This window comes from Protopterus annectens, chromosome 5.part0, assembly GCF_019279795.1.
Source record: "Protopterus annectens isolate FY-2018-M chromosome 5.part0, PAN1.0, whole genome shotgun sequence".
NCBI lineage: Eukaryota > Metazoa > Chordata > Ceratodontiformes > Protopteridae > Protopterus > Protopterus annectens.
The window spans coordinates 750105191-750130330 of record NC_056735.1 but is presented as its reverse complement, the minus strand read 5'-3'; the positions used below and the strand labels follow the sequence as shown (position 1 = coordinate 750130330).

Sequence of the window (25140 nt, the reverse complement as noted above, 5' to 3'; positions counted from 1 at the left end):
GATAAATAGTAGCCATATAGATTATATTAATTCTAAGGTGATGTACCTAAGGGCAGCAAAAGTATATAGTTGGCTGTAAATGAATGTTGCCAGTGGTACAGTATAAATTATCTTGTCCACGATTCGATTCACTTAATATCTTAAAAATAGTAACACCAAGTCTCATTAGAAGGATATACTGCGCAGGTCCATGGGAAACAGACATAGTTAAAATAATGTATAAAGATTTAACCATTTGGATGGGTCACTCTTTTTGTTTTCCTCAAAAATGCAGTCATGAATGAACATGAATAAGCTAAAATTAAATTTAAATAATGTTAAACTTTGTACTGGAGGAGAAGCAATATGTTGTCAATATTAATACATTCAAACAATATACCCAAGCAATACAGAACTTCAATAAAGCTTAAATGTTCCAGGGAAGAGGTTAAGATAAATAGAACATATTAACCACTAACAGAAACAGAAGTAAGCATTTCAAAACATATGATTGTCTGTTTCTTAACCTGGTGTAATCCCATACCAGTTTTAAGGCTGAAACCTCCTGGAAATGGAACATTTGCAAAACTGCAGTCTCAAATTTTGCTGAGGCAACATTCATGATTCAATTGTGGCAAGCTAAGCATTCTGGAAAATGATGCTGTTTCTATTCAGAAGTCAGCAGAGAGTAATTAAAACAGCTGAGCTGTCAGATGGACTATGTGAGGGAGCTAATGCAGTAGTCTGCAGTCTGAAATATTCCAGCACTGGTCAATGCATCTATGCATGACAATCTGTTCAGAACGTTATTACTAAGCATTACTTCCAATAACTGACATATACAGATAGAAACTATATGTCACTTATTAGAAGTAGTGCTAAGTAATAATTTTTTTCTTTTTGATGGGGAGCCTTATTTACAAACTGCTGGGGTAGCCATGGGTACACCCATGGCTAATATGTATGATAATCTAGTTTTAAATCAATGGGAATGTGAACATATATATAGTAATATAAATGTGATGAATAGCAATGTTTTGATGTACAAACGTTTTGTAGGCAACTGTTTTTTTAATTTAGAAAGGAGATGCACAAAGTATTATTGGATATGTTGATTATTTGAATAATACTATACCCTTTCTTAAATTTAAGCTGTCTTACTCAGCAGAAAGTATTACATTCCTAGATGTTAGGATTGATAAAAATAATGACTTAATAAACACAAGTATATATAGGAAGGATGTACACAAAATTCATTATGTACATAAGACCAGTATGCATCTACTGCATGTTTTTAACGGTATTATGAGGGGTCAATTTATTCGAGCAAGTAGGCTTAAAGAAAGTGAATTGAAGTGTAAGGAACAAATGCATCTTATGTTTGATGAGTTTCATGAGGGAGGATATAATATTATGGAAATGGAGAACATCATGAACGAGAGAGGGAGATGAGACAAGCTTGAAATGGGGGAAGGAGAGTGGAGAACCCAAAAGAGGAAAAGAAGGATGAAATCTGCCATGTTTGAGTGGTTTCCATCCCAAGAAAGTTATGAGCACCTCCTTGTTCGGTAACTCTGCTACCTTTGCAATGCTACATTTGGGAGTTATTTTTTTAAGACATTAAGCATGGACACTAGTTTTGCTGTTGCTGGCTGTATCTTTAAGGCTGGCTTTTTTATATTTGTCATATCATTTTAAAATCTTTCTAAATTTAAATCACTAATATCTGACATTTGGTGCAGGGGATTAAGGCTCTGAGTTGTTAACAAAATGTTTCCTGTGACCAAGGGTATAGTGTTTTATCCCTACTGTACCGCAAACTCAGTCAGAATGGTTCAATGAACCAAACTGTCGACCATATGGGTTGCGACAATTTGGTCCTTCAACCAACTGACATAGACCCAGAGAAAGAGAAAGAGTGAGAGGAAGAGTGAGAAGAAGAGTGCAAGGAAGAGTATGCTCTTTGCTCTGTCAAATCCTCAGTTTGTCAACGGAGTGATGTGCTTGGAAAATGTGTTGACAGAACATTTCCTCCAGTGGTGGAGATGTCCAAAGGAGGAAGACTGAATGTGTGTGTAATGTAAGTGTGAGCTTGGTTCTGTACCAAATGTTTTGGCATTAAGGATGGGTGTATGTGTGTGGGAGTGTTTGCAGGTTAGGGTTAGACTAAGTGTTGGAAAGGTGTTAGATTTAGTGTTGTGCATGTGTGCTGCTGTATGTGAAATGAGTCTGAGTATCTTGTTTAGTGGTAGTGGAGGTATTATGGAAAGCAGTTTTCTTAAAGTACAGAGTTTGGGTTTGGGACAGGGTTAGGGTTTGCACACATTAGTGCCCCTTTCCCTAACTTCAATTCTATACCTTTCCTTATGAAAAAATCCTTTCTGTAGCACTACCACTATTCAGATAAGTTGTATCTGAAGTTACTGGCAGAGTTTTGTTTGATCAATCACAAAAGGAAACTGTTTTAATTTTGTGATATGTTATCTCAATCTGTTGTTTTTTTTTAAAGTGCTAAAATCAATAATCTGTGTTTCGATATTTGTGGATTTTGATAGTTCAACACAGAGTCATATACATGGAGGCAAACAGACAGAGGGAGAGAGAAAGTTATATGTACCACTGTGGTTGTAAGGCAAAGATCTTATTACTAAACCACTAGAGTGCCCAGGAGTTATTTAAATAATAAAGCAAGGACAACCTCAGAATATTAACTAAAAACTTGGAAAAATACTATTAGGGCTACTAAGACAGTCCATGAACTTAGACTTGTATCTGAAGCTAAGGACAATTACAAATCTTTTTTTTACTTATGTTAGGAAACTAAGAAATTGCACCCAACATTAGTCTGATCTTATTCATAATGGCACTACCTACTCTGACCCAGAAAACACTATCATTCTACTATCAAACAAATTCAGTGCAGACTTCACCACAGAGATGATTATCCAAAGCTAACTTATCCTTGAATGGTCTCATACTCACCATTATTACTAAAGAACACGTATTGATGGGATGATCCAAGACTAAAAATACGTCTTTCATAGGACCTGACAATATACTTGGCTGTTTAATAAATAGTACTAAACAAGTCCTGGCAGAATGGCTTTTTAAACTATTTCACCCGAGTCTAGCCACTGGCTTTGTCCCTGAGGTAGTGATGCCACTCCATAAGGGTGGCCCCACCACTGTTCCTGGGAATTATTGATCCATCAGCCTGACAAGTTTTATTTGCAAGCCATGGAACACATTATAACTGACCTAATAACCTATGATATTAAAAATCTGATCAGGCTAGACCCATATCAGTTTTGCTTTGTCATGGGTAGTTATTTTCTAATGTATATGGTCACCTTCTTTGAAAGAGTAACACAAGCTGTCAATAGTGGTCATGATGTCCACACCACGTACTTTGCCTTGGCAAAGATACTGGATACCACCCCCATGCTAATAATTAATAAAGCTTAATGCATTACAAATAGATCCAGATATGGTAAAATACATAGCAAACTGGCTAAAAGACAGAATCCATATGGTGTGGGTAGCAGGGGCCTCATTAGATAGTATGAAGGTGATCAGTGGTGCCCTGTAGGGCTTAAGGCTGGATCTTCTTGTGTTCAGCATTTACTTTTCTGACTTCCTGACCATGAACCATGACCTCTGCCTAAGTTTGTACACAATTGTAAACTGGGGGTCATTGTCAAGTCCACCTCTGATGCCCCCAGCCCTACAGCAAGAGCATACACTTGTAAATACTTAATGTTCTAATAAAGGCTTCAGTAGAATGGTAAAATGTTCAACATTGGTGCATTTGGTAGACTACCCCTCCCCTAGCAGGCAGCATTGAAAATATCACCCTCCAAAATGAGAATGTTGCTAGAGATCTTGGAACTTAGGTTGATAATTCCCTCTCCTTTGATCATCTTGTAATGACAGCAGTCAGAAAGTCCTTCTACTTAGCACAGCTGATTGGCAAGGGAACATCACCCAGATCTGTAGAGGTCATTGTCCTCTTATATTCAGCATTGATTAGGCTGATCATTGAATACATTGCTCTCTTTGGGATGTACCTCATTGGACATATCAAACACTTGACTGCTAGTGATGGCATTATATAGAGGGCAGCAAGACTGTAATGGAAATTTTGAAAAAAATCTATGAAAGACACATAGGAACTGAGAAATACAAGACAAGGAGTTATGAAGTGATGCTCTGGCAAGAATAAATCAAGACATGTAGGTTACAGCATCTTCAACATTCCTTTGCCGCTAACTCAGTCAGCAAAAAGATTCATTAAAATAACATGCTGTACCTCAAAAAACATATTAAGATTAGTGAAGACATTTTAATTGTAATGTTTGTAATAATCAAGGTTACCTTACAGTTACTGTTTATAAGAGTTGAAAAGTTGGCAAGCAAAGGAGAGTAGTAGTGCTGAAATTTAATTCATCCTCAAGTCTTGGTGAGTACCTTCATGAGGTGGACCCTGTTTTTACAAAATCTCAGCAAGGCGACACTGATATATAGACTGTATTTATATAGCCTATATCATGGACAGAAGTAGGTCAAAAAATAAAAAAGATAGTTGGGTACACAAGACCCAGGATTAAAAAGTGCCCAATCCTGGTAGGTGCACTGATGCCAGGACTGGAAAAGATGACAGTGTAGAATCCTCAAAATATGGAAACATTACTATAATGGGGCCAGGCCTGGTCCAGGGGGATGATGGGCTCCCTGTTGTAGAAGGAAGTAGCAGTACACAAAAATCACAAAAACTTATAGGCCAATGAAGAGCTGTAACGACGATAAAGTGGACTATTGAGGATAAGAAAGAAATTATGTATTGTTACTATTATGCAAAAAGCCCAGAATTTCCCGAAACAAGATATACAAAATGATTAAGAAAGAGATTAGAGGAAAGAAAAATACTTCCACAAAAAAAACTGTCAGAAACTTCAAATGGAAATTTGTGTTCATTAATACTACAGATTTGTGAAAAACAGTATATAGATCAAGAAACCTTGATCTGTTTGGAAAAAAGAAGCATCTGAGGCAGTGCAAAAATATAAACAACAAAACCAAGAGATATTTGAAAAGTATAAAAAAGAAATATGGACATGAGAAAGAAAGGGAGATATGATATGATATGGTGCAATATTTATGCAAAGGAGAAAGCCAAATTAATCAATGTAAAGAAGGCAGCCCCAAAGATATTCAAAGAGAAATACAGGCAAAGGCATCCGGATATGGAAAATTTCACAATAAAAAAAAAACATAATATCGCAAAGATGGAATGTAGAAAAGAAGATTAGTAAAGCAGAAGTTAAAAAAATAGAAGCTGAAGTTATGGAGTGCCTGCGAAGTGAAGGACTTGGTGTTCATAGGTTCATAGGTAGGTACTAGGCTATCGGCCCTGGGACCTATACAAGAACAGCCAAAAAAGTGCCCTGGCTTTTGCCACCCAAGAAAATTATTTTCCTGTGCCACTGTCGAGCAGAGCCACTGAGGTGATCCCCGGGGTGAATTTCCTACTTCCCATCCAATCATCAAGATTTTTCTTGAAGAGTAATGAGAAGCTTTGTTTGATATAGACAGGTAGTTTATTCCAGAGTATGGGAAGTCTCTGAGACAGTAATCTATCCCTCTGGCATGTTCTGTTTATTGTGGTGACAAGGTTTAGGTCCCTAGAGCATGTAGCTCAGAGGGATTAGGATTTCTTTAAGTGGGGTATGTCCAACAGCTCTGGGTTTGACATAGCTTTGTATGTTAGGCAGAGATCACCTCTGAGTAGGCAATATGCGACGGAGTAAAGCTGGAGTTTTTTGAGATGGTCTGCGTAGGCCATCTGTTTGTGGCCAGTAATCCTCTTTGTGAGGTATTTCTGCGGCCTTTCCAGTTGTTGTAGATGTCTTGTGAGGTACATACCAAAAGTGTCGTTGCACTCTATAATGGGTCTAATGAGTAATGAGTAGAGGGGAACAATGACCTCTTTTTTTCTGGATGAGAAAACTTTTGTGATGAGATGTGCCATGTAGAAGGATTTCCTGACTACTGTGGCGATGTGATTGTAAAAGGTCTAACACAGGTTACAGCACAGCAGGATGGAATGAGTCCCCAAAGTAGGGAGAAACAGGAAGATCAGGGAACATCTGAAGAGGGCGTTGCCAAGATGCCAGTCTGATAGCAGCAAAAATCCATAGCTCTGCTTAGATTCTAATATCCTGACAGGAAATATACTTTAATTTTTAGAAAAATCTAACTAAAAGTATACTAAAAGTTAACAAAGACTCTATTATTTTCTAAAAATTAATACATAGTCAAGAGAATTTTTTAATTATTTCTGTCAAGAAGTTTTCTACTGGAGATCTCAAGATGAGCAACTCAAAGAACCCACACCAGGAGAGTGCAGTGAAGAAAGAACTACATCTTATAATAACAAACATCCAAGAACTGTCACTAAAAACATGAGCAACGTGAAGAACCCACACCAGGAGAGTGCAGTGAAGAAAGAACTACATCTTATAATAACAAACATCCAAGAACTGCCACTAAAAACATGAGCAACGTGAAGAACCCACACCAGGAGAGTGCAGTGAAGAAAGAACTACATCTTATAATAACAAACATCCAAGAACTGCCACTAAAAACATGAGCAACGTGAAGAACCCACACCAGGAGAGTGCAGTGAAGAAAGAACTACATCTTATAATAACAAACATCCAAGAACTGTCACTAAAAACATGAGCAACGTGAAGAACCCACACCAGGAGAGTGCAGTGAAGAAAGAACTACATCTTATAATAACAAACATCCAAGAACTGTCACTAAAAACATGAGCAACGTGAAGAACCCACACCAGGAGAGTGCAGTGAAGAAAGAACTACATCTTATAATAACAAACATCCAAGAACTGTCACTAAAAACATGAGCAACGTGAAGAACCCACACCAGGAGAGTGCAGTGAAGAAAGAACTGCATCTTATAACAACAAACATCCAAGAACTGTCACTAAAAATGGACACATTCGAAAACAAAATGGATATTATCAGACAAGAATGTAGTAAACAACTGGAACTTCTAAATGGAATAGTAAAAAAGACAATCTGAACAGGTTCTTGCCTTAGAGGAAACAGTAAGTGACGTAGATACTAGAGTGACAGAAAAGGAACATCACAAAGAATTTCTTCTGAAACAAAACACCAGGCTGATTGAAAAACTGGAAGACCTTGAAAGTAGACCAAGGAGGAATAACATAAGAATATATTGGAATTCCTGAGAAAGAAGAGGGTGCTAACATGATTCAGTTCCTCAATAAATGGTTTTCATCAGCACTAAAAATGCCTGAATCCCTCTCTTTTGGTATTGAGAGGGCTCATCGATCTCTGGCAAATCCAGCTTCATCTTTGAGTTCATCTAACGCCAGGTCTATAATAGTTAGATTTCTTTCCTCGCAAGACAAGGACTTAGCGCTGAAATCAACTTGGACTAATTCCCCTATCAAGATGAGTGAAAGGTTATTCATTTTGACAATGACTACACCTCTACAGTCATATCCAGAAGAAAGGAGTGTGTTCCTCTAATTAAGTCCTTGAAAAAAAGCCAATATTAAAGTTCAAATTCTTTTTCCTGCAAGAATAAAAATTGCCTTGCCAGAAGGAGTGAAAATCTTTGATTCCCTACAAGAAGCAGTAGAATTTATCCAAAAGAAGAAAATACTGTTGGGCATAGAAGAAATGGAATGGTCATTCCAGAGTTTGAAGAGACAGGCAACAAAAATGGATGGTCTGTGAAGGAAGAAGCAAACAAAGCTAAGAAACTAAAGAACAAATGAATAAATTCCTTCTAATTTTAAATGCTTTGTTTTATGAATCATAATATATTCGATTCTGGAAAGTCTCTATGCTGTAAAGTAATGTGAATCATTTTTATTATTAATTTTCTCTTTTCCTTTCTATATCTACTTCTTCTAATTACATATAAAGTATTTAAATAACATTTTCTCTCTCTCTCTTATTTCTTCCTATTCTTTTTTGTTACCAATGTTCCTTTTCTCTCTTTTCCCCATTATAAGTACTTTGCATGCTTTTCCCTTTTAAATAACTACAAATGATGTATGTCTTCTAATGCTTCAGTAATAGTATAATTTGACTTAATACCAAAGTGTATTTTTTTCTACTGGGTCAATGGTGGGGTAACAAGGTGTTTCTGATTAGTGTTTCTAACTAGATGTTTTATACTCTTTGTTTAGATACATTTAAACATTAATACAGTACATGAATGGTGTTTTTATATATATATATATATATATATATATATATATATATATATATATATATATACTATGTTCCTTTTTTTTTCTCTCTCTGGCCTGGTTAACTGGTGGGTAAATTATTGAAATGTTATAGTATGATTTCTGATTTGAGGCAGCTGTTGTTACTTCTAAATACCTGTTTTTATATGAAAGGGTTAATTTTTTCATGATGTTGATGTTTTCTGAGGAAACTGGTGGTCTGTGTGATTGTTCTCATTGTGGAGATTCATGACATGCACTGACAAGGCAGCTTGAGTGTTTTTTTTTTTTTTTGCTTCCTGTAAACTCTAAAGTTTCAAGATCTGAATTTCCCACTGAAAATGCTTTTTTCTTTACTAAAAACAACTTTTGTTGTGCATGAGCCTATTTAAATACTTTTTAACAAGTTTATGAAGCTGCAGCTTGAGGAAACAACAGTGATGACATCATTTGACCTTTTGAACTTGTTAAATGGCTGTACTTAAGAATTATTTTCTCTTGAAATTCTGTTATCCTTCACTAGATACTTTAAATGGTAAATAATTAGTTCTGATAAAAATGTTTAACTCCTTTGAAAATGCATATGTTCTCTTATAGAGGCATACATTCTGGAGATTCAATGACACTATTAGTAACTAAATGACATCAAGTGAACTAGGAACTGCATTAGAAAATTCATTATGCATATTAACATCAGCCTTATGTTATATAACTAAATCTTTAGTAACTAAACACAGGGTTGTGAGGCCCCTTTTGTTTTCTTTCTTTCTCTCCCCCCCTTCCTGATGAAAGACGTCAACATAGATATTGTTAATACGGGTCTATATTACATGATCGAAGTTTTAAAACTTTGAATCTGATATGGTCAACACCATATAATCGAAGTTTTAAAACATCGAGAATGTAATAAAACACAGCAACCTACAAAAACAAACCATTTAAACGCTCCAAGCAGGGGGGGGGGGACCTGCACCCCCCGCTACTTAAATATACCAACTCCAAGATCACACTACAGTGCAGGAAAGGGAAATCTTCCCTGTGTTGTGCAGATATCTCCGTTAAAAGATTTGAAGTTTCAAGACTTCGATCATATGGTGTCGACCATAACAGATTCGGAGTTTTGAAACTTTGATCTTCTGATATAGACCCATTAATATATATGAGTAATATGTGTATAATTGCAAAATATAATAGTTTTGTTGTAATAAGTGTTATATATATATTCAACAGATCCTTGCATGAAAAATGTTAGATAGATGACTGACAAAATGGATAAATTATCTGATGTTTCTTGAAAAGTCTTGGAAATTATGACAATCTTCTTAACCTTCAGCTTCTAATGTTTATACATATGTTGATCTGATGTGTATTTCTGACATATCTATGTATTAGAGGTGCTATTATCATATGTGACATATTCATATAGCTTCAGATATATTGGACATTCTCATTCTAATGTATATTTCATGGATTCAGATTTCTTTAGTTGCTTTCATAATGCTTTTCTTTTTTGTTTTTATACTATACTCTAAGCAGAGATGGATAATTTGTGTCATTTGGTATTGGAGATGGATGATTTAGTTAAGTTTTTAACTAAACCAGAAACTTTATGTTTCATGTATGTGTTTGTAAATAGTTTTGGGTTTTTGAAAGTAGTGCTTAATACACGTTATGCATCCATGATAAGCAAGTTTTCAGTAGATTTCATGTCAACATGGAAGAAAGGTCTTTCAGTTAGTAATAACATACACATTATAGTCAATATAAATGTTTATCATTAAATATTAAAGGTTTGAACAACAATGTCAAAAAAGCTGGTTTGCTTAAATATATCAAAATGCATAAAGCCCAGATCATCTTTTTACAGGAAACCCATCGATTAAAAAAAGATCTAAAAAATACTCATTCAATGGGTATACCATTCTGGCTGATTCATGTTTTAAGACTAAGAGAAGTGGCACTCTTATTCTATGGAAAAATACTTATACTATGTCAAGAATTATAGATACAATTTCAGATAAAGATGGGATGCTAAGCATGGTTATTTTGGAAATCAATAGGAAGTATTATACTTTGATTAATACATACTGCATACCAGAACTGAGTACTAAATATGTTGACAAATATCTGGACCTAATTACTTTAAATGCAAAGGGGGAAATTATAGCAACAGGTGATTTTAACTGCCTACTATCAGGCAATGATACTTTTAAAAATGGTAAAATAAAACTAACATCTCAAGCCAAGAAGTTACATGACTTTACAAACCAGATGATTCTGAAAGCTATACATGGTCTAAGAGAACATTATTCCTTATTCTATACTCACTATTCATATCAGTTTGGTACACAAACATTGATAAGGTCTTTGTATCAAATACTATATACTGTAAAATAAGTGACGTATCCATAATGACTTGTCCACTTTCAGACCATAATGCTATAAACTTTACATTAACTACACATACAGATGATTTAAGATTTCTACAGAGAATTTTTACTTACATAACTACGTTAAAATGACTTTAGGGAATGGATAATGAAAGAAATAGACGTCTTTATGGAAACAAATGATAATGGTGAAGTGACTGATACTATACTATGGGACAACTTTAAAGTTTATGTATATGATAGAATAAAATCTTGGTACCTTAAAAAAAGGAGACAGTGGGACAGAGAACTTTTAGACTTACAAAAAAAAAAAATAGACGATAAAATGGATACAAAACCAAATAAAGCAGCACATAACAAAATTACTAAGTTAAATTGAAATACTTAGTAGTTCTGAATCATAAGGTAGCCATAAACCTGGTAAAATTGAAATTGCAGTCTTATGCTGTGAATCCCAAATATGTACATAAATAGTGGTAAGATCCAAAAATATAATCAAAATCTTATTAATAAGATTAAATATAAAAGTGATGGTTCAGTTAACAGTACATCTAACTTCATGGGAATATTAGAAGTGTTCAAAAACTACTACAAAGATATAAATAATAACATCACTTTTGGAGACAGATAATGTAATAAATACTTTTATTCAAGAAAATATAACTACTAAGGTCTCAGTGTAACAAAATAACATATTAAATAAACAAATAACACTAACAGAAGTGAAAGAGCAAATACAAAATTTCAAAGATAATAAAGCTCCAGGACTGGATGGAATAATTCCTGAACTATATAAGATTTTTCCTGAATATATATAATAAAGAAAATGATAAGTGCCTTTACTATGGTGGAAATACTCAATTATCTCCCCCATATTAAAACAAGGTAAAGACCCCAAATCTTGTAATTCATATAGGCCAATTTCATTACTAAATACTGATTATAAAATTTTCATGATAATATTAGCTGATAGGATAAAGAAAATATTACCTAATCTAATACATAATGATCAGACAGGGTTCATTCTTCATAGAAAAGTGCAAGATAATGTTATTAAATTACTATCATTAATAGACATAGCATGCAAATACAAAAAACAACTAACTATTATCAGCCTAGACATAGAAAAGGTTTTTGATTCTATTACTTGATCTTATCTACAAAGAATTCTGATTGGTTTTGAATTCTGCTCAGATTTTGTCTACGTATTAATGAAAATTTATAGTGGGGCACACGCTTATGTGAAAATCGGATCATGTCTATCCTCATCACTAGAAATCCTCAAGGGAACTAGACAAGGTTGTCCTTTGTCACCATTATTGTTTGCTCTTTCAATAGAACATTTTGCTGCATATATCAGAAACAAGCAAAATATAAAAGGTTTTCAAATTAATAAGGACTATTGTCCTAAGATACAGTCATTTTCTGATGATATATTGTTAATGTTGGGTGATATTGATGGTTCTTTACATGATGTTATAAATACCTTAAGCAAGTTTGAAAGTATTTCAGGGCTTAAATTTAATCATAATAAATCCAAAATATTACTAATTAACAAAAAGATCAACAAAAACCTAAGAGAGAATAGCCTGTTTAATTGGGAGAATGATGTATTAGAATATTTGGGTGTCAGTATAAATAGTACATGGAAAGAGTCTGTTAAACTAAACTACAATAATTTAATAACCACCATTAGTGAACTAATCAAAAGATGGAATAAAATGTTCTTCACAATAGAGGATAGGCTCTCTTTAATTAAAATGATAATTTTACCTAAAAATTAGTTTTATATATAGTCATTGATACTACCCCCTCCCAAAAACTTATTTAAAACATTAGATTCCATCCTACTTAAATTTTTATGATTCCCTTAAAACCTATGATTGCATATAAATGGCACATTAGAGCTTGGAAATTGTTACTGAATTCTATGTATGGTACCTCTTCTTCATTATATTGGAGATTATATACATGGAAATTTATGAAGAGGAGTTTCTATACTCCACATAAAATAAATCTTATACTCAAAAACAATGAAAGTAAATGGAAATGTAATGAATTACTAGAGGCCAACTGGGTTCTCATGTTCATTGAATGTAGAAATGTTGTTCAATACTGGAAAGACTTCAGATATTTTGTAAATGCTTTATGGTCTGATAACTGTCATACTTCTAACTCACTAATCCTATTCAGTGTTCCTATGCCTAATGTAATACCTAAATCTCAGATTCAGTTACTCTGGTCAATTCTTGCTATTGCCAGAAAAGTTATCACTTTGAACTGGAAAAGTAAACACGATTTGATGTTTAAAGATTTTATTAATTTAGCAAAAGTTGTTTGTAAAAAAGAATTGCAAACCATTTGCTATAGAACTCATAACATTGCTCATAAAAAATAGCATGGCAGAAATTGGAAAACCTTTTGAACAAATACTGATAACTTCACATGGATAAAATAAAGAAGTTATGTCTTACCATAACATTCCATCTGAGTTGTTGATCTTCTTCCAGTCATCACTGATGGGTTTGGTTCCAAGCCCTCAGAACTGAGCCAGCCTTATACCAAGCTTGCATGCACCAAAAACTCTTGAGCTAAGCTGCTACCTACAGCACCCTTTGCTCAGTTACCTCAGATCGAGTTTGCATGCAAATAGAGAGAAAGAATAAGTCAGAGGCCATCTCTGTGCAGAACCCCTAATACACCACAAAGACCCAGAAGATCTGCCAGCAACCTTAGGAGGGGGTTGGTGGGAGGGTGTGATGACTAGAAGAAGATAGACAACTCAGATGGAATGTTATGGTAAGACATAACTTCTTTATCTGAAGTTGTTAATCTGCTTCCTGTTCATCACTGATGGGACCGAGTCCCCAGCTACTTGGAGAACCTAGGCAGCCCTTATGGAAGAGCATTCCTGAGAACCATTGAACCAAAGGCCACTTTTCCCCTGGAGATCAGATCCAATTTGTAATGCTTGATAAAAGTGTGGGGCTTAGCCCAAATGGCAGCTGCACAAATATCATCCATGGAGGCCCTAGAGTGGAAGGCAACAGATGCTGCAATAGCCCTGGTTGAGTGAGCTTTGATTTGGCCAGGCTTAGATCCCTCCATAAGTGAATATGTGAAGGCAATGTAATTCCTGAGCCATTTAGACAAAGTAACCTTTGATACTGCACCTCCCATTCTAGGGCCTGCAAAGGAAATGAAAAGCTGGTCAGATTTGCAAAATGATTTAGTTCTGTCCAGATAGAAGTGTAATTGTCTATGAACATCCAGGGAATGTAGGCAGTATTCTCCCTTGTTTGAGTAATTTGGGAAAAACTCAGGGAGTTCAATGGACTGGTTAATCGAAAAATCAGAAACCACTTTGGGGAGAAAGGATGGGTTAGTATGAAGTGATACTCTGTCCTTATGAAAGATCAGATAAGGGCTCTTGATACATAATGCCTGTAATTCAGAAATTCATCTTGCTGAAGTTATAGCTACCAGGAATAAGGATTTCCATGACAAGAATTTTAGATCACATGTGGCAGCCAGCTCAAACGGGGGCACAGAGAGAGCCTGCAGAACCCAGGACAGATTCCATGCCTCCGCCAGCTGTCTGATGGGAGGCCTGCTGTGAAAAATACCCTTGAGGAAGGTCTTGCAAATATGAGAGGAGATAAGTGGTACTCCTACAGACCCATTATGGAAGTTGGAAACAGCTGCTAGATGGACTCGAATCGTAGAAGCTGAGGCCCCTTTGTTGAACAGCTCAGCCAAATAATGAAGAATAGTGGCTACGGGGGCTGAGAACCGGTTTAGCTTCTGATTACGTGACCAAATAGAGAATTTTTACATTTATCCCTGTAAAGTTTCCTGGTGGATGGTTTATGAGAAGCCAAAATAATATCCTGGATGGGTGAAGAGAGGGTTTCCTGCCTGGCAACTAATGGAAGTGGAGAAACCAAGCTGTCAGCTTGAGGGTGGACAGATTCAGGGGAGTCAGCCCTTGTGGGTGAGAAATCAGGTCCTGACGAGTGTCTAGGATCCAAGGAGGTTGTAACAGATGAGGTCGAAGGAAGGGAAACCACACTTGACTAGGCCAGAATGGAGCGATGAGGATCACTTTGATTCTCAACCGAATACCTTTCTGTAGAACAAGAGTAATCAGAGGAATCAGAGGGTAAGCATAAAGGAGACCTGTGGGCCAATCGTGGACTAGAGCATCTCTTCGTGACTCCCTGAGAAGGGGAAGGAGGGCAAAGTAGCTGCTGCATTTTGTATTTGAAGGGGAGGCGAAAAGGTTGCAGCATGGCTGGCCCTAGCAGCTGAAAATTTCCATCGCCACACTCAGGTTGAGAGACCACTCTTGAGGATGAAGAATGCATCTGCTCAGTCTGTCCGCAATCACGTTGGAGCTCCCTGGGATATGCGTTGTGATGAGGAAGCGGTTGGAAGCTATTGCTCACTGCCAGATTCTCATAGCTTCGTGACAAAGGGGGTAAAATATGGTCCCTCCCTGTTTGTTTATGTACCAGACCACAGACATGTTGTCCGACTGGGAAGCAATCGTTCCAGACAGAAGGAGTAGATGAAAAGCTTGCAATGCCAACAGCACCACTCTTAACTCCAGGACATTGATATGCAAATTGACCTTTACATCAGACCATGTGCCTTGGACTGACTTTCCCTGGAAGTGGCCCCCCCACCCCATCAGGGAAGCACCCATGGTCACTGTGGCACTGGGCTGTGGAACTTGGAAGGGACGACATCAAAGATTTTCATCTGTACTCATCAACCAAAGGAGATCTTGTTTGCAAATGTTGGTGATCAGAATCTTTGAGCTCAGGGGGTGAAGGTTGGGTATCCACTGGGCCTGAAGGAGCCATTTTAGTAATCTCATGTGTAGTCTGGCTAAGGGAAATACAGGGATGGCTGCAGCCATAGATCCCAAGGGTTGAAGAATTTCCCTTGCAGACACCTTGCTTTGACAGAGTATCACCTGAACTTGTGCCCTGAGTCTTTGAAGCCTGTGGAGAGGAAGTGAGATTAGGCTTGTCTGGGTGTTGAATATTGCCCCTATGAACTCCAGTTGTTGTGATGGTTGAAGGTTTGATTTCTCCCAGTGTATGGTGATGCCTAATGACTCAGTTAGAGCCAATATGTAGCGGGAGGGCCCTGACCAGAAGATGCTTGGTGGGGATGGAGAGGAGCCAATCATCTACGTATGGAAACACCTGGAATCCCTGAAGTCTCAGATGAGCTGTTACCACTGCAAGACATTTCATGAACACTCTGGGGGCTGTCGAGAGACCAAAAGGCAAGGGTCTGAATTAGCAGTGATTGGCTCCCAACTAGAAGCGAAGGAGGCTCCTGGAGTGCTTGTCCATCTTGATATGGTAATACGCAGAAAGGGGAGGATGGATTTAATCGTGACCATGCAGAACTTGGTCTGAACTACTGATTTGTTTAGTTGGCTGAGATCCAGAATGGGCCTCCAGTCCCCTGTTTTCTTTGGCACCAAAAAGAATCTTGAGTAGAACCCTGATCCGCAATGATCTGGGGGGACCTGTTGGATGGCTTGTTTTTGAAATAGCTTTCGTATTTCGGAAGCTGCCTCCTCCCTTTGACTGGGTGGAACATCGGGAAGGGATTTTGAAGGTCTTGGATAGGATATTAGTGGAATATGGTAGCCTGTGGTAATGATTCTCTGCACCCACTGATCATTTGTAATGGAGAGCCAGGCAGCTTGGTGCAGAGAGAAACTCGCCCTGACTGCTTCTAGAGGAAAGCAATTGGGCAGTGCCTCAGGAGTGCTGATATGGTCTACCTGAGAAGGAATGTCTGCAGCCCTGGTTCCGGGGACCCCCTCTGCCCCGAAAGGGACATCTTCCATTATTGGAACCCCTTCTGCCTCTGGAGGAGTCCTCACCACGTGTGTCTCGGAAAGGACCTTGAGACTTCTTTTGCCACATCTTTCCGCTCCTCTGATTCCTGGAGAAGGAACGCTGAGGTTTGGAAAAGCATAGGCCAACGGCCGACAAGGTCTTCCCATCTTGATCGCACCTGGCTAATGTATCCTTGACCTTAGCACCAAACAGAGCAGATGGCTCGATAGGGGCATTTAGAAAGGAAGACTTGAAGGAGTCCACGAGGTCACAGGTGCGCATCCAGGCACGACGTCTCATGACTACGCCTGCACCCGCAGCTCTAGCTGATCCTTTGGTTGTGTGTGACAGCAACCTCATGGATGAATTAGATAAAGATCCTAGTGTGGCAAGTTGGGAAGCAACTTTATCTCTTGCTCCATCCGATACTTGACCTGCGAGGGTTCTGGAGAGTTCGGAGATTAGATCTCTCTGGAGCCTCATAAAATATGCCCGAAAGTTTAGAGACCTAACTGCAAAGGTCGCTGATGCAAAGACTCACTTTCCTAACTTGTCCACTGCCCGGGACTCTCTGTTGGGTGGGTGAACAGCAGGACTCTCTTCTGCAAGGTCCTTTTTTGTGGTAGCTGCCACCACCATAGCATCCACTGGCAAACCTCTGGACCAATGGGGTTGATCCTCTGGAGGGGAGAGTACTTTGTCTGATCTCCTGGGGATGGCCTCAATGGAGTTGGGGTTCTTCCAAGCCCATTGCACGATGAGTTTAACCAACTCATCGGCGGGGGGGGGGTCACCCAAGAAGTAGAGAACCGAGAGCGAAAGGCCTCCAGGAATACGGATTCCTCTGAGGAAGGGTTTATGGACTTCCAGTCACCCCTCTCTTTCAAGATTTCCATGATGTCCCTGAAGGAGTCATCATCAGGGGGTGACCATGGGGACCCTTCCCCATCATCGTAGTCCATATCCTCCATGAGGGACTCCTCTGGGGAGTCTGTGTGTTTCCTCTTACACACCCATTTTTGTGGGGGTTCTTCAGTGGGAACATCCGAAGAAGACTCGGAAAGGGAAATGCCCTGGACAGGGGTCTCCTGGGCCTTGTGCTCTTGGAGTCCTGGAGGGGTGGCCTTTGACAGCTGCAGATCAGAGGAAACTGGGGGAATAACCAACTGTGGAGGATTGCTAGCAGCAAGCGCCCTCTCCATCACCCAGAAATCAGGCCCACCTGAAGAGGAATGGGAGCCCAGAACTGAAGAAGACAAAATCAGAACTGGGGTCACACCCTGCTCCAGATGGTCCGCCTCCGAGACGGAGCCTCAAGCAAACTTGGAGCGGTAGTCACCCTCTGATCCGAAGTAGTGGCTGACAAAACTGATGGAACTGACACTGGAACCAGGGGCTCCACCCCCCAGGCATGGGCTTGAGGAAGGGTGGGTTCCAACGGAACCGGCACCCAAAGGGATCTTGGGGCCTCAGACAGAGTTGTTGTCAGTGCAGAGGAAGGAATTCCTCTAGTAAACATTGGATAGATGAGCTTTGGAACTGAGGGATTCAAGGGAGGACAGTAATCAGGGGTTGCTGGAGAAATAGACCCAAAGCCAGGACTGGGATAGGGTCTAGGAGGATTTGAAATACCCCTGTCAGTCAGCAGCTGATCAAAAAGCTGCATCACATCCAATTCAGAAAGGCTGCTGGTGGATCTCACCAATGCCCCTGAGGGGGAATCAAGCCGGTCCAAAAAGGGACTGCATGCTTGTCCGGCAAATGGGTCCACATTAGATGAGTATTGGGTCCATGGTGTGTCACAGAATGGCACTGACGATTCCAGTTTTGCAACAGGTAATAACGGTATGGTCGGAGCCGTGAACAGGCTTGAAGCTGAAGTCACTATAGGGGTGGATGACAGGAACGGTTCTAAGGTAGTTGACTGAACCGATATCAGAGCCGAAACAGGCGATGTCGGTGCCGAGAGAGAAATTGATATGCTGGTCAGTACCGAGGCCGAAGATGGTGTCGTAATTGTCAGTGCTGGGGTAGGCGCCGAAGAGGTGACCTTGGTAAACTTCGTTGGAGCCGAGCTTGGAGCCGATGTAGTAGTCAGCACCGAGGAGGCAGAACAGTGTTCAGATGAGGATTTATGGGCCTTGTGCTTGTGACTTTTACCTCTGTCACCGGCTGGTGAAGAGGGGTCCAGTTGAGGACGTTTCTTGCCCGATGAAGGAGGGGATGAGACCTCTGTCGCAGAAATAGCCTCTGAAAAAGGCGAAGCAAGCAGGCCCTTTAAAATAAGTTTGTTACAACATTCATTCAGTGTCCGCTGACTGAAACTAGCACAAATATCACATGGGGGTTTCGTCAACAAATGCGGAACCCCCAAACAGCGCACACATTCTTCATGGAGGTCACTATTCAGTAGTTTACCACTGCAAGAAAAGCAGTGTTTAAACCCCATAGTTCCCTTCTTTTCAGACATCCCAGAACACACTCTCACACAAAAGGGAAAGAGTGAGGAAAGACAGGAAAGGAAGGAGAGACAAAGGAAATACCAACAGTGGTAACAAAATAACACAAAGGTAGAAAGTTAGAAATACCAAGAAATTACCAACAGTGGTAAGACAGAAATACCTGTGGGTAGAGCTGAAGCAATATAGAAATCAAGAACAGATTATAAAAGGAGAAAAACTTTTTCAAAACTAGTAAATATATCTGAAAAAAGCACTTAGCTGGAGAGCTCGATGAAACGCTGCTATATGGCTGTGCAGCAAATGAGATCTGAGGTAACTGAGCAAAGGGCATTGTGGGTAGCAGCTTAGCTCGAGAGTTTCTGGTGCACGCAAGCTTGGTGTAAGGCTGACTCGGTACTGAGGGCTCAGAACCGAACCCATCAGTGATGAACAGGAAGAAGATTAACAACTTCAGATGATTGTTTATCATGGATGAATGTAAATATTGTAAATAGTTTTGTTATTGTTTTATTGTATTTGTTATATGTACATTTGTGTGTGTCTATAATGAATACAAAATAAAATGTTTTTGAAGAGGAAACATCTGAAGAAGAATTACTGACATGGGAAAGAAAAAGCGATCTAATATGGTATGATATTTATGCAAAGGAGAAAGCAAAACTAACCAATACAAAAAGAGTAGCACCAGAGATATTTGAAGAGAAATACAGGCAAAGGAATCTGGACATGGAAAACTTTACAAAACAAAAAATAAGAAGACAAAGAGGAAAAGCAGAAAAGGAAATTGGTAATGGAGAAGTTAAAGAAATAGAAACTGAGGTTATGGAGTACCTGCAAAGTGTAGGATTCAATGTAGAAAATCTAATTCAGAAAACACCACAACAGGATAGAGTAATGGATATCCAAATTAAAGGGAAACCAGTGGAACAAGAAGCAATTGGTCAGGTGCCATATGAAGATAATTTGGAGCCTTCCACAGGAAACCAGTATAAACATTCACCTGAAGCTAGACAGCAAGGGAAGGAACAGGAAACCCAAAGTGGAAACTCTGATGCAGTCATTGTTGAGGAGTGATAGGCCAGTGATTTCCCATATGATAGAGCAATGGATGGCACAGGATGAAATTGAAGAGAATGTTCCACAAGAAGATGCTACAGAACCTGTATAGAATGCCCGCAGGAATTGGACAACAAGGGATGTGCCCTCAGTTTGGAAGAAAATGAGCTAAGAGAAGAGTTGCTTGATTTACTAGACATAGACAGATATGTGAAGATCAATGAAAGAAATAGACTGCAATAGGTTAATAAAACCCCAAAAGTCAGAAGTCTGATAAAACAAATGAGCACAGTAATTAGGACAGTTCACAGAGATCCATGTCATATAACAAAAGTAAACAGGATATACTACTGTGCAGCAAAATTAATAAGGGATAAAGTTTTACCACAATAACACAAGGTAGTGAGAGAAAGGAAGGGGAGAAATCAAATACTATCATGGAAATATTGAAAAGAAAAAACTATAAAGCAGTTTCTATCATGCACTATTGCAAATAACAAACTAAGAATTTCAGCAGGGGTGGAAAAACTTAGAAGATACAAAGATAAATATAAAGGAAAAGTACAAAATAAGCAATTTATTGATGACCCAAAAAAATTTTATAGAAAATTGGGAAATAAGGTAAAAGAAATTGAAAGACTGTCAAAAAAATAACTAGATACATTTTGGAGAAGTATCTATAAAGATCCTGTGGCACATAACAAAGATGCTAAATGGATAGAAGTTAAAGAAAGAATAAGAGGTTTAAAGGTACAGGATATGAAATGGGATGAAGTAACAGCCAGAGAGATTGAAACAAAGTTAAGAAAAGTCTCTAATTGGAAAACCCCAGACCCAGATGCAGTACCTAATTTTTGGCTGAAAGGATTAACATCTTTGCACGAAGATTTAGCCATGAGTAAAAACTATTTATATAGGCACAATGAACATACACCAACCTGGTTAACAACAGAAAAAAACAATGCTCCTAGTTAAGAGTGAACCTGTAAGCTACCCTAAAAATTACGGACCAATAACCTGCCTTCCGACGATGTATAAACTGTACACAGGAATTGATGCCGACAGAGTTTATAGTCATTTAGAATAAAACTCAATTATGGCAGTAGAACAAAAGGGCAACAAAAGAAAGTTATACAGAACAAAGGATCATTTGTTGTTAAATCAAGTCATAGTGGACAACTGTAAAAAGGGAAAGAATCTAAGTATGGCATGGATTGACTACAAAAATGCATTTGATAGCATCCCACATTCATGGATAAGAGAATGCTTAAAAATTTCTAAGATACACCCTATGCTGATTGACTTTATTACAGTACCATGAAACAGTGGCAGACCACTTTGCAATTAAGCCATGATAAAGGACAAATTATTATCCCAGGGATAAAAATTCAAAAGGGGATATTCCAAGGTGACTCTTTGTCACCGCCGCTATTCTGCCTTGCCCTTAACCCATTAAGCTGTCTACTTAACAGCTTAGGTCATGGCTATAATTTGGCTTCTAGAAAACAACAAAGTGTAAAGACTTCTCATCTTCCTTTTGTTGATGATTTAAAACTGTATAGCTTATCAGATGAGGAACTGAAAGCACAACTGCAAGTTGTCAAAAACCGTTTCAGATTATACAAGAATGTCATTTGGTCTCGATAATTTGCAAAAGCAACCTTTAAAGCAGAAGAACTAAAATATCAGGAAAACATCGGTTTGGGACAAGAATGTGATATAAAAGAACGTGATCAAGGAGGAGTGCATAAATATTTGGGAATGGATGAAAGATCAACAATAAAACATGAACAAATGTGAATAAAACTTAGTAGGGAATATTTCAGAAGACTTAAATTAATCCTGAAAACAGCACTGACATCTAGGAACAAAACTGAAGCTATAGACCAATTTGCTCTTCCTGTCCTAACTTACAGTTTTGATGTGTTGACTGGCCTCAAAACGTGTTGGATAGATTAAATAGGAAAACAAGAAAGATGCTTCATGCTCACCAAATGATTTATAAAAATCAGTGCATACCAAGATTATATATTTCCCGCTCCGAAAGAGGGATGGGCCTCCTTGAAATTGATTATATGTATAGATCTGCAATCGTGGTACTCCACACGTATCTGCTGACCTCACAAGACTCAAACGTAATGAAAGTTTTGAAACATGAGGAGAATAAATCTAAGATGACTTCTCTGCTTAATTTAGCAGAAGCATATCGACATCAAGCAGGAATGGAAATCAAACCAGAAGTAGATAAAAATCAGGCAGCAACTGAATGTGCCAAAAAACAAAAGAAAGAATATAAAGTGAAGGACCAGATGAGAAAGCAAGGAATGTGAAAAAAGCATAAATATAGTTGCAAGTATAGAAAACTTCTGGAAGAACATCATGTTGATCAGGAATGAACACAAGAATGATTGAGGAGAGGTGAATTATACCAAGAGATGAAGGTTAATACTGAAGGCCCAAAATAGTGGACTACATACACGTTGGTTTACAAAGTCCATTGAACATGTGGGAGAAACAGACAAATGTAGGTTTTGTAAAACTGAATTGGAAACAGTTGCACATCTTGTTGCTGGTTGCTACATACTAATGGCAGAAGGAGTGTATACTGAAAGGCATAATAATGTGGGAAGACTGTGCACTGGGGATTGTGCAAACATTATGGTATTGAAGTGGCTGAAAAACATTGGAAACATGAGCCACAAAGCATCACAGAAAATCATGAAGTTTATATCACATAGAATCACCAATCACCAACAGTTCAAAAGAGAGATGCTAGAAAACTGGATATAGTGGTCCAAGAAAAGAAGACAAAAGTAGCATTGATCATTGAACTTGCCACATCCAGTGACTACAGTGTCTTGCATATGGAGAGACACAAAGTCATAAAATATCAGGATCTGCAGGCAGAAATGAGAGCAATGTGGAAGAAAGATACTCATGCAGTTCCAGTAGTAGTAGGAGCAATGGGTCTTCTAAAAAATAATCTACAATTGTATTTAGATATGTTATCGATACATGTAACTCCATATGAATTGCTGAAGGCGTCATTACTGGGCACATTGCGGGTGCTATGAAGAGCTGTTCTAGCTAACATTAAAGATTGAAACAATACTAATTTTGTGAACTTTAATTGCACTTTGACTTACAAATGGGATGACTGTTTATTACTCCATGAATCCAGTAGTGTGCAGGTTGTGTTGAAGTACTGGAGAATAAATGTCGTAGAACCCTTTTTATACAGATGGCTCAGGCCACATTTATTCAGATAACAACTGATATACTGTACAATACTGCCCAGTCTCAATCATCCAATAACAGTAGTTAAAGAATCATAATGGACATAACATACTTGATATGGATTATACACCTCCACACATATTTGTTTGTCACAGCACATTACTGCTGTCACTTAATAGCTTTGACATTACTGAGTGCTTTGTTTCTGAATTCTGCTGTGGTTTGTTAATGTGCTTTGCTCTTGATAACATGCCCTTTCCTATAAAATATTTTAATGTATACATAATAATAGTATTATGATTACTTCCATTGCACTCAATATTGAGGACTGTAATGCTTAGATATTACCTATGCAAATAGCATGGACTGTGTTTGCAGACTTTGCAAAGCTGCCTTCCAGAGTGATGGTGTGATGTGAGGAACAGCACTGGCACTTGTTCTTGGGCTGTTTAGTTAAATGGCTGCAACTTTTAATGGGGGGACATGGTTGCACCTCAGATAATATTATCAGGTTTTGGATAACCTGGTTACTTGTGTACACATGAAGCCCATGTTTTTCTTCCTTACTGAACATTTTCTAATAGGTTAGGCAAAAATATGGACATGCTATAAATTCTGGGCAGTTGAGTGGTATGTAATATATATATATATATATATATATATATATATATATATATATATATATATATATATATATATATAAAAATAATGTTTGTTAAAATGTTCTTGTGTTAAAAGGTGTTTGTAATGCATTTCATTTGAACATTAAGGTATTTGTATCTTTAAAGGATAGTGAAGGGTGATGACATCACTCATTTTTAACAGTATTTAAAGGCTGAAGTATGGAGTGCAGTTAGATTCTGATGAAGTCCCCAGTTTAGGGGATGAAAGCGCTCAATCTGTGTCTTTGTATGTCGGAAGAATAAAAACAGCTTGGACTGAAGAGTTTGGTTGACAGAAAGTGTTTCCTACTGTTTCACAGTGTATGTTTTGAACTTTTTTCATTTTATTTTACACTGTGCTTACTTTTGCTTTTTATTTGAGGTATGGAGATATACTTAACTTGCATATCTACTGGTATCCTGACCATGAAACCGGTCCGTGCCTTATATTGGATACAGACCACAAGCCGTTGTACTTAACACAGCTGAGTAATTGTTAATTTAGATGACAAAAGCTGCACAGCAATGTTGTGTCCACTCTGTGCTTATATCTATACACGGGTTTATGAAGTTAATGCATAGACTAATATGAGGTACGGTGGAAATTACCAGCATGTGCCTGTACAGTTGGTGCCATCCACCTTCAAACTGCCTGCATAGCCAGCACTGTTCCTGAATACAACTGGTCTCATAGATACCATTTGTGGTATCACTTATATGTGAATCAGCCTACTTCCTTAGTCCAGGAGCAATATAGTACAACTGTGTGATCACTGAATCTTTCTGAATTTTCTTTGTGTGTAGATTGTGAAAAAATGACTTGCACAGCCTTGCATAATCAACAGGGCTTTTCTTATAAATCTTGCCTGCTAACTAGAATTTCTTTAATTTCTATCTACTGCACAAGGAAACATAAGCATAGTAAAATTTAAGGGTAGAATTCTTGGAAGACTGCATGCTGTCTTACTAAGCCTGGATTTCAGCTGCTATTTAAACATATATTTTGGGATGCAAAGTAGCAGACCATAGGCTGCCACTATTTCCTCTTCTATTTAAATAACACTGTAACACGTATTTCTTACAATGTGTTCCCATGCATTTTTGTTAGATTTTTTTTGCCTTAGTTTGTATAACATATATAATAGTTAAGAGAAGACAAGCACTGCCCTCAATTTCCTGGTTAACAGCTAAAGAGCACTT

The 25140-nt window shown here is 38.0% G+C and overlaps 1 protein-coding gene across 7 annotated transcripts in view; it reads right to left on the bottom strand.

Annotated features, from left to right (window-relative positions):
• GRIA4 (glutamate ionotropic receptor AMPA type subunit 4) overlaps positions 1-25140 on the bottom strand; it is a 2450678-nt gene that overhangs the window by 427305 nt on the left and 1998233 nt on the right. The gene's annotated exons all lie outside the window — the stretch shown is intronic.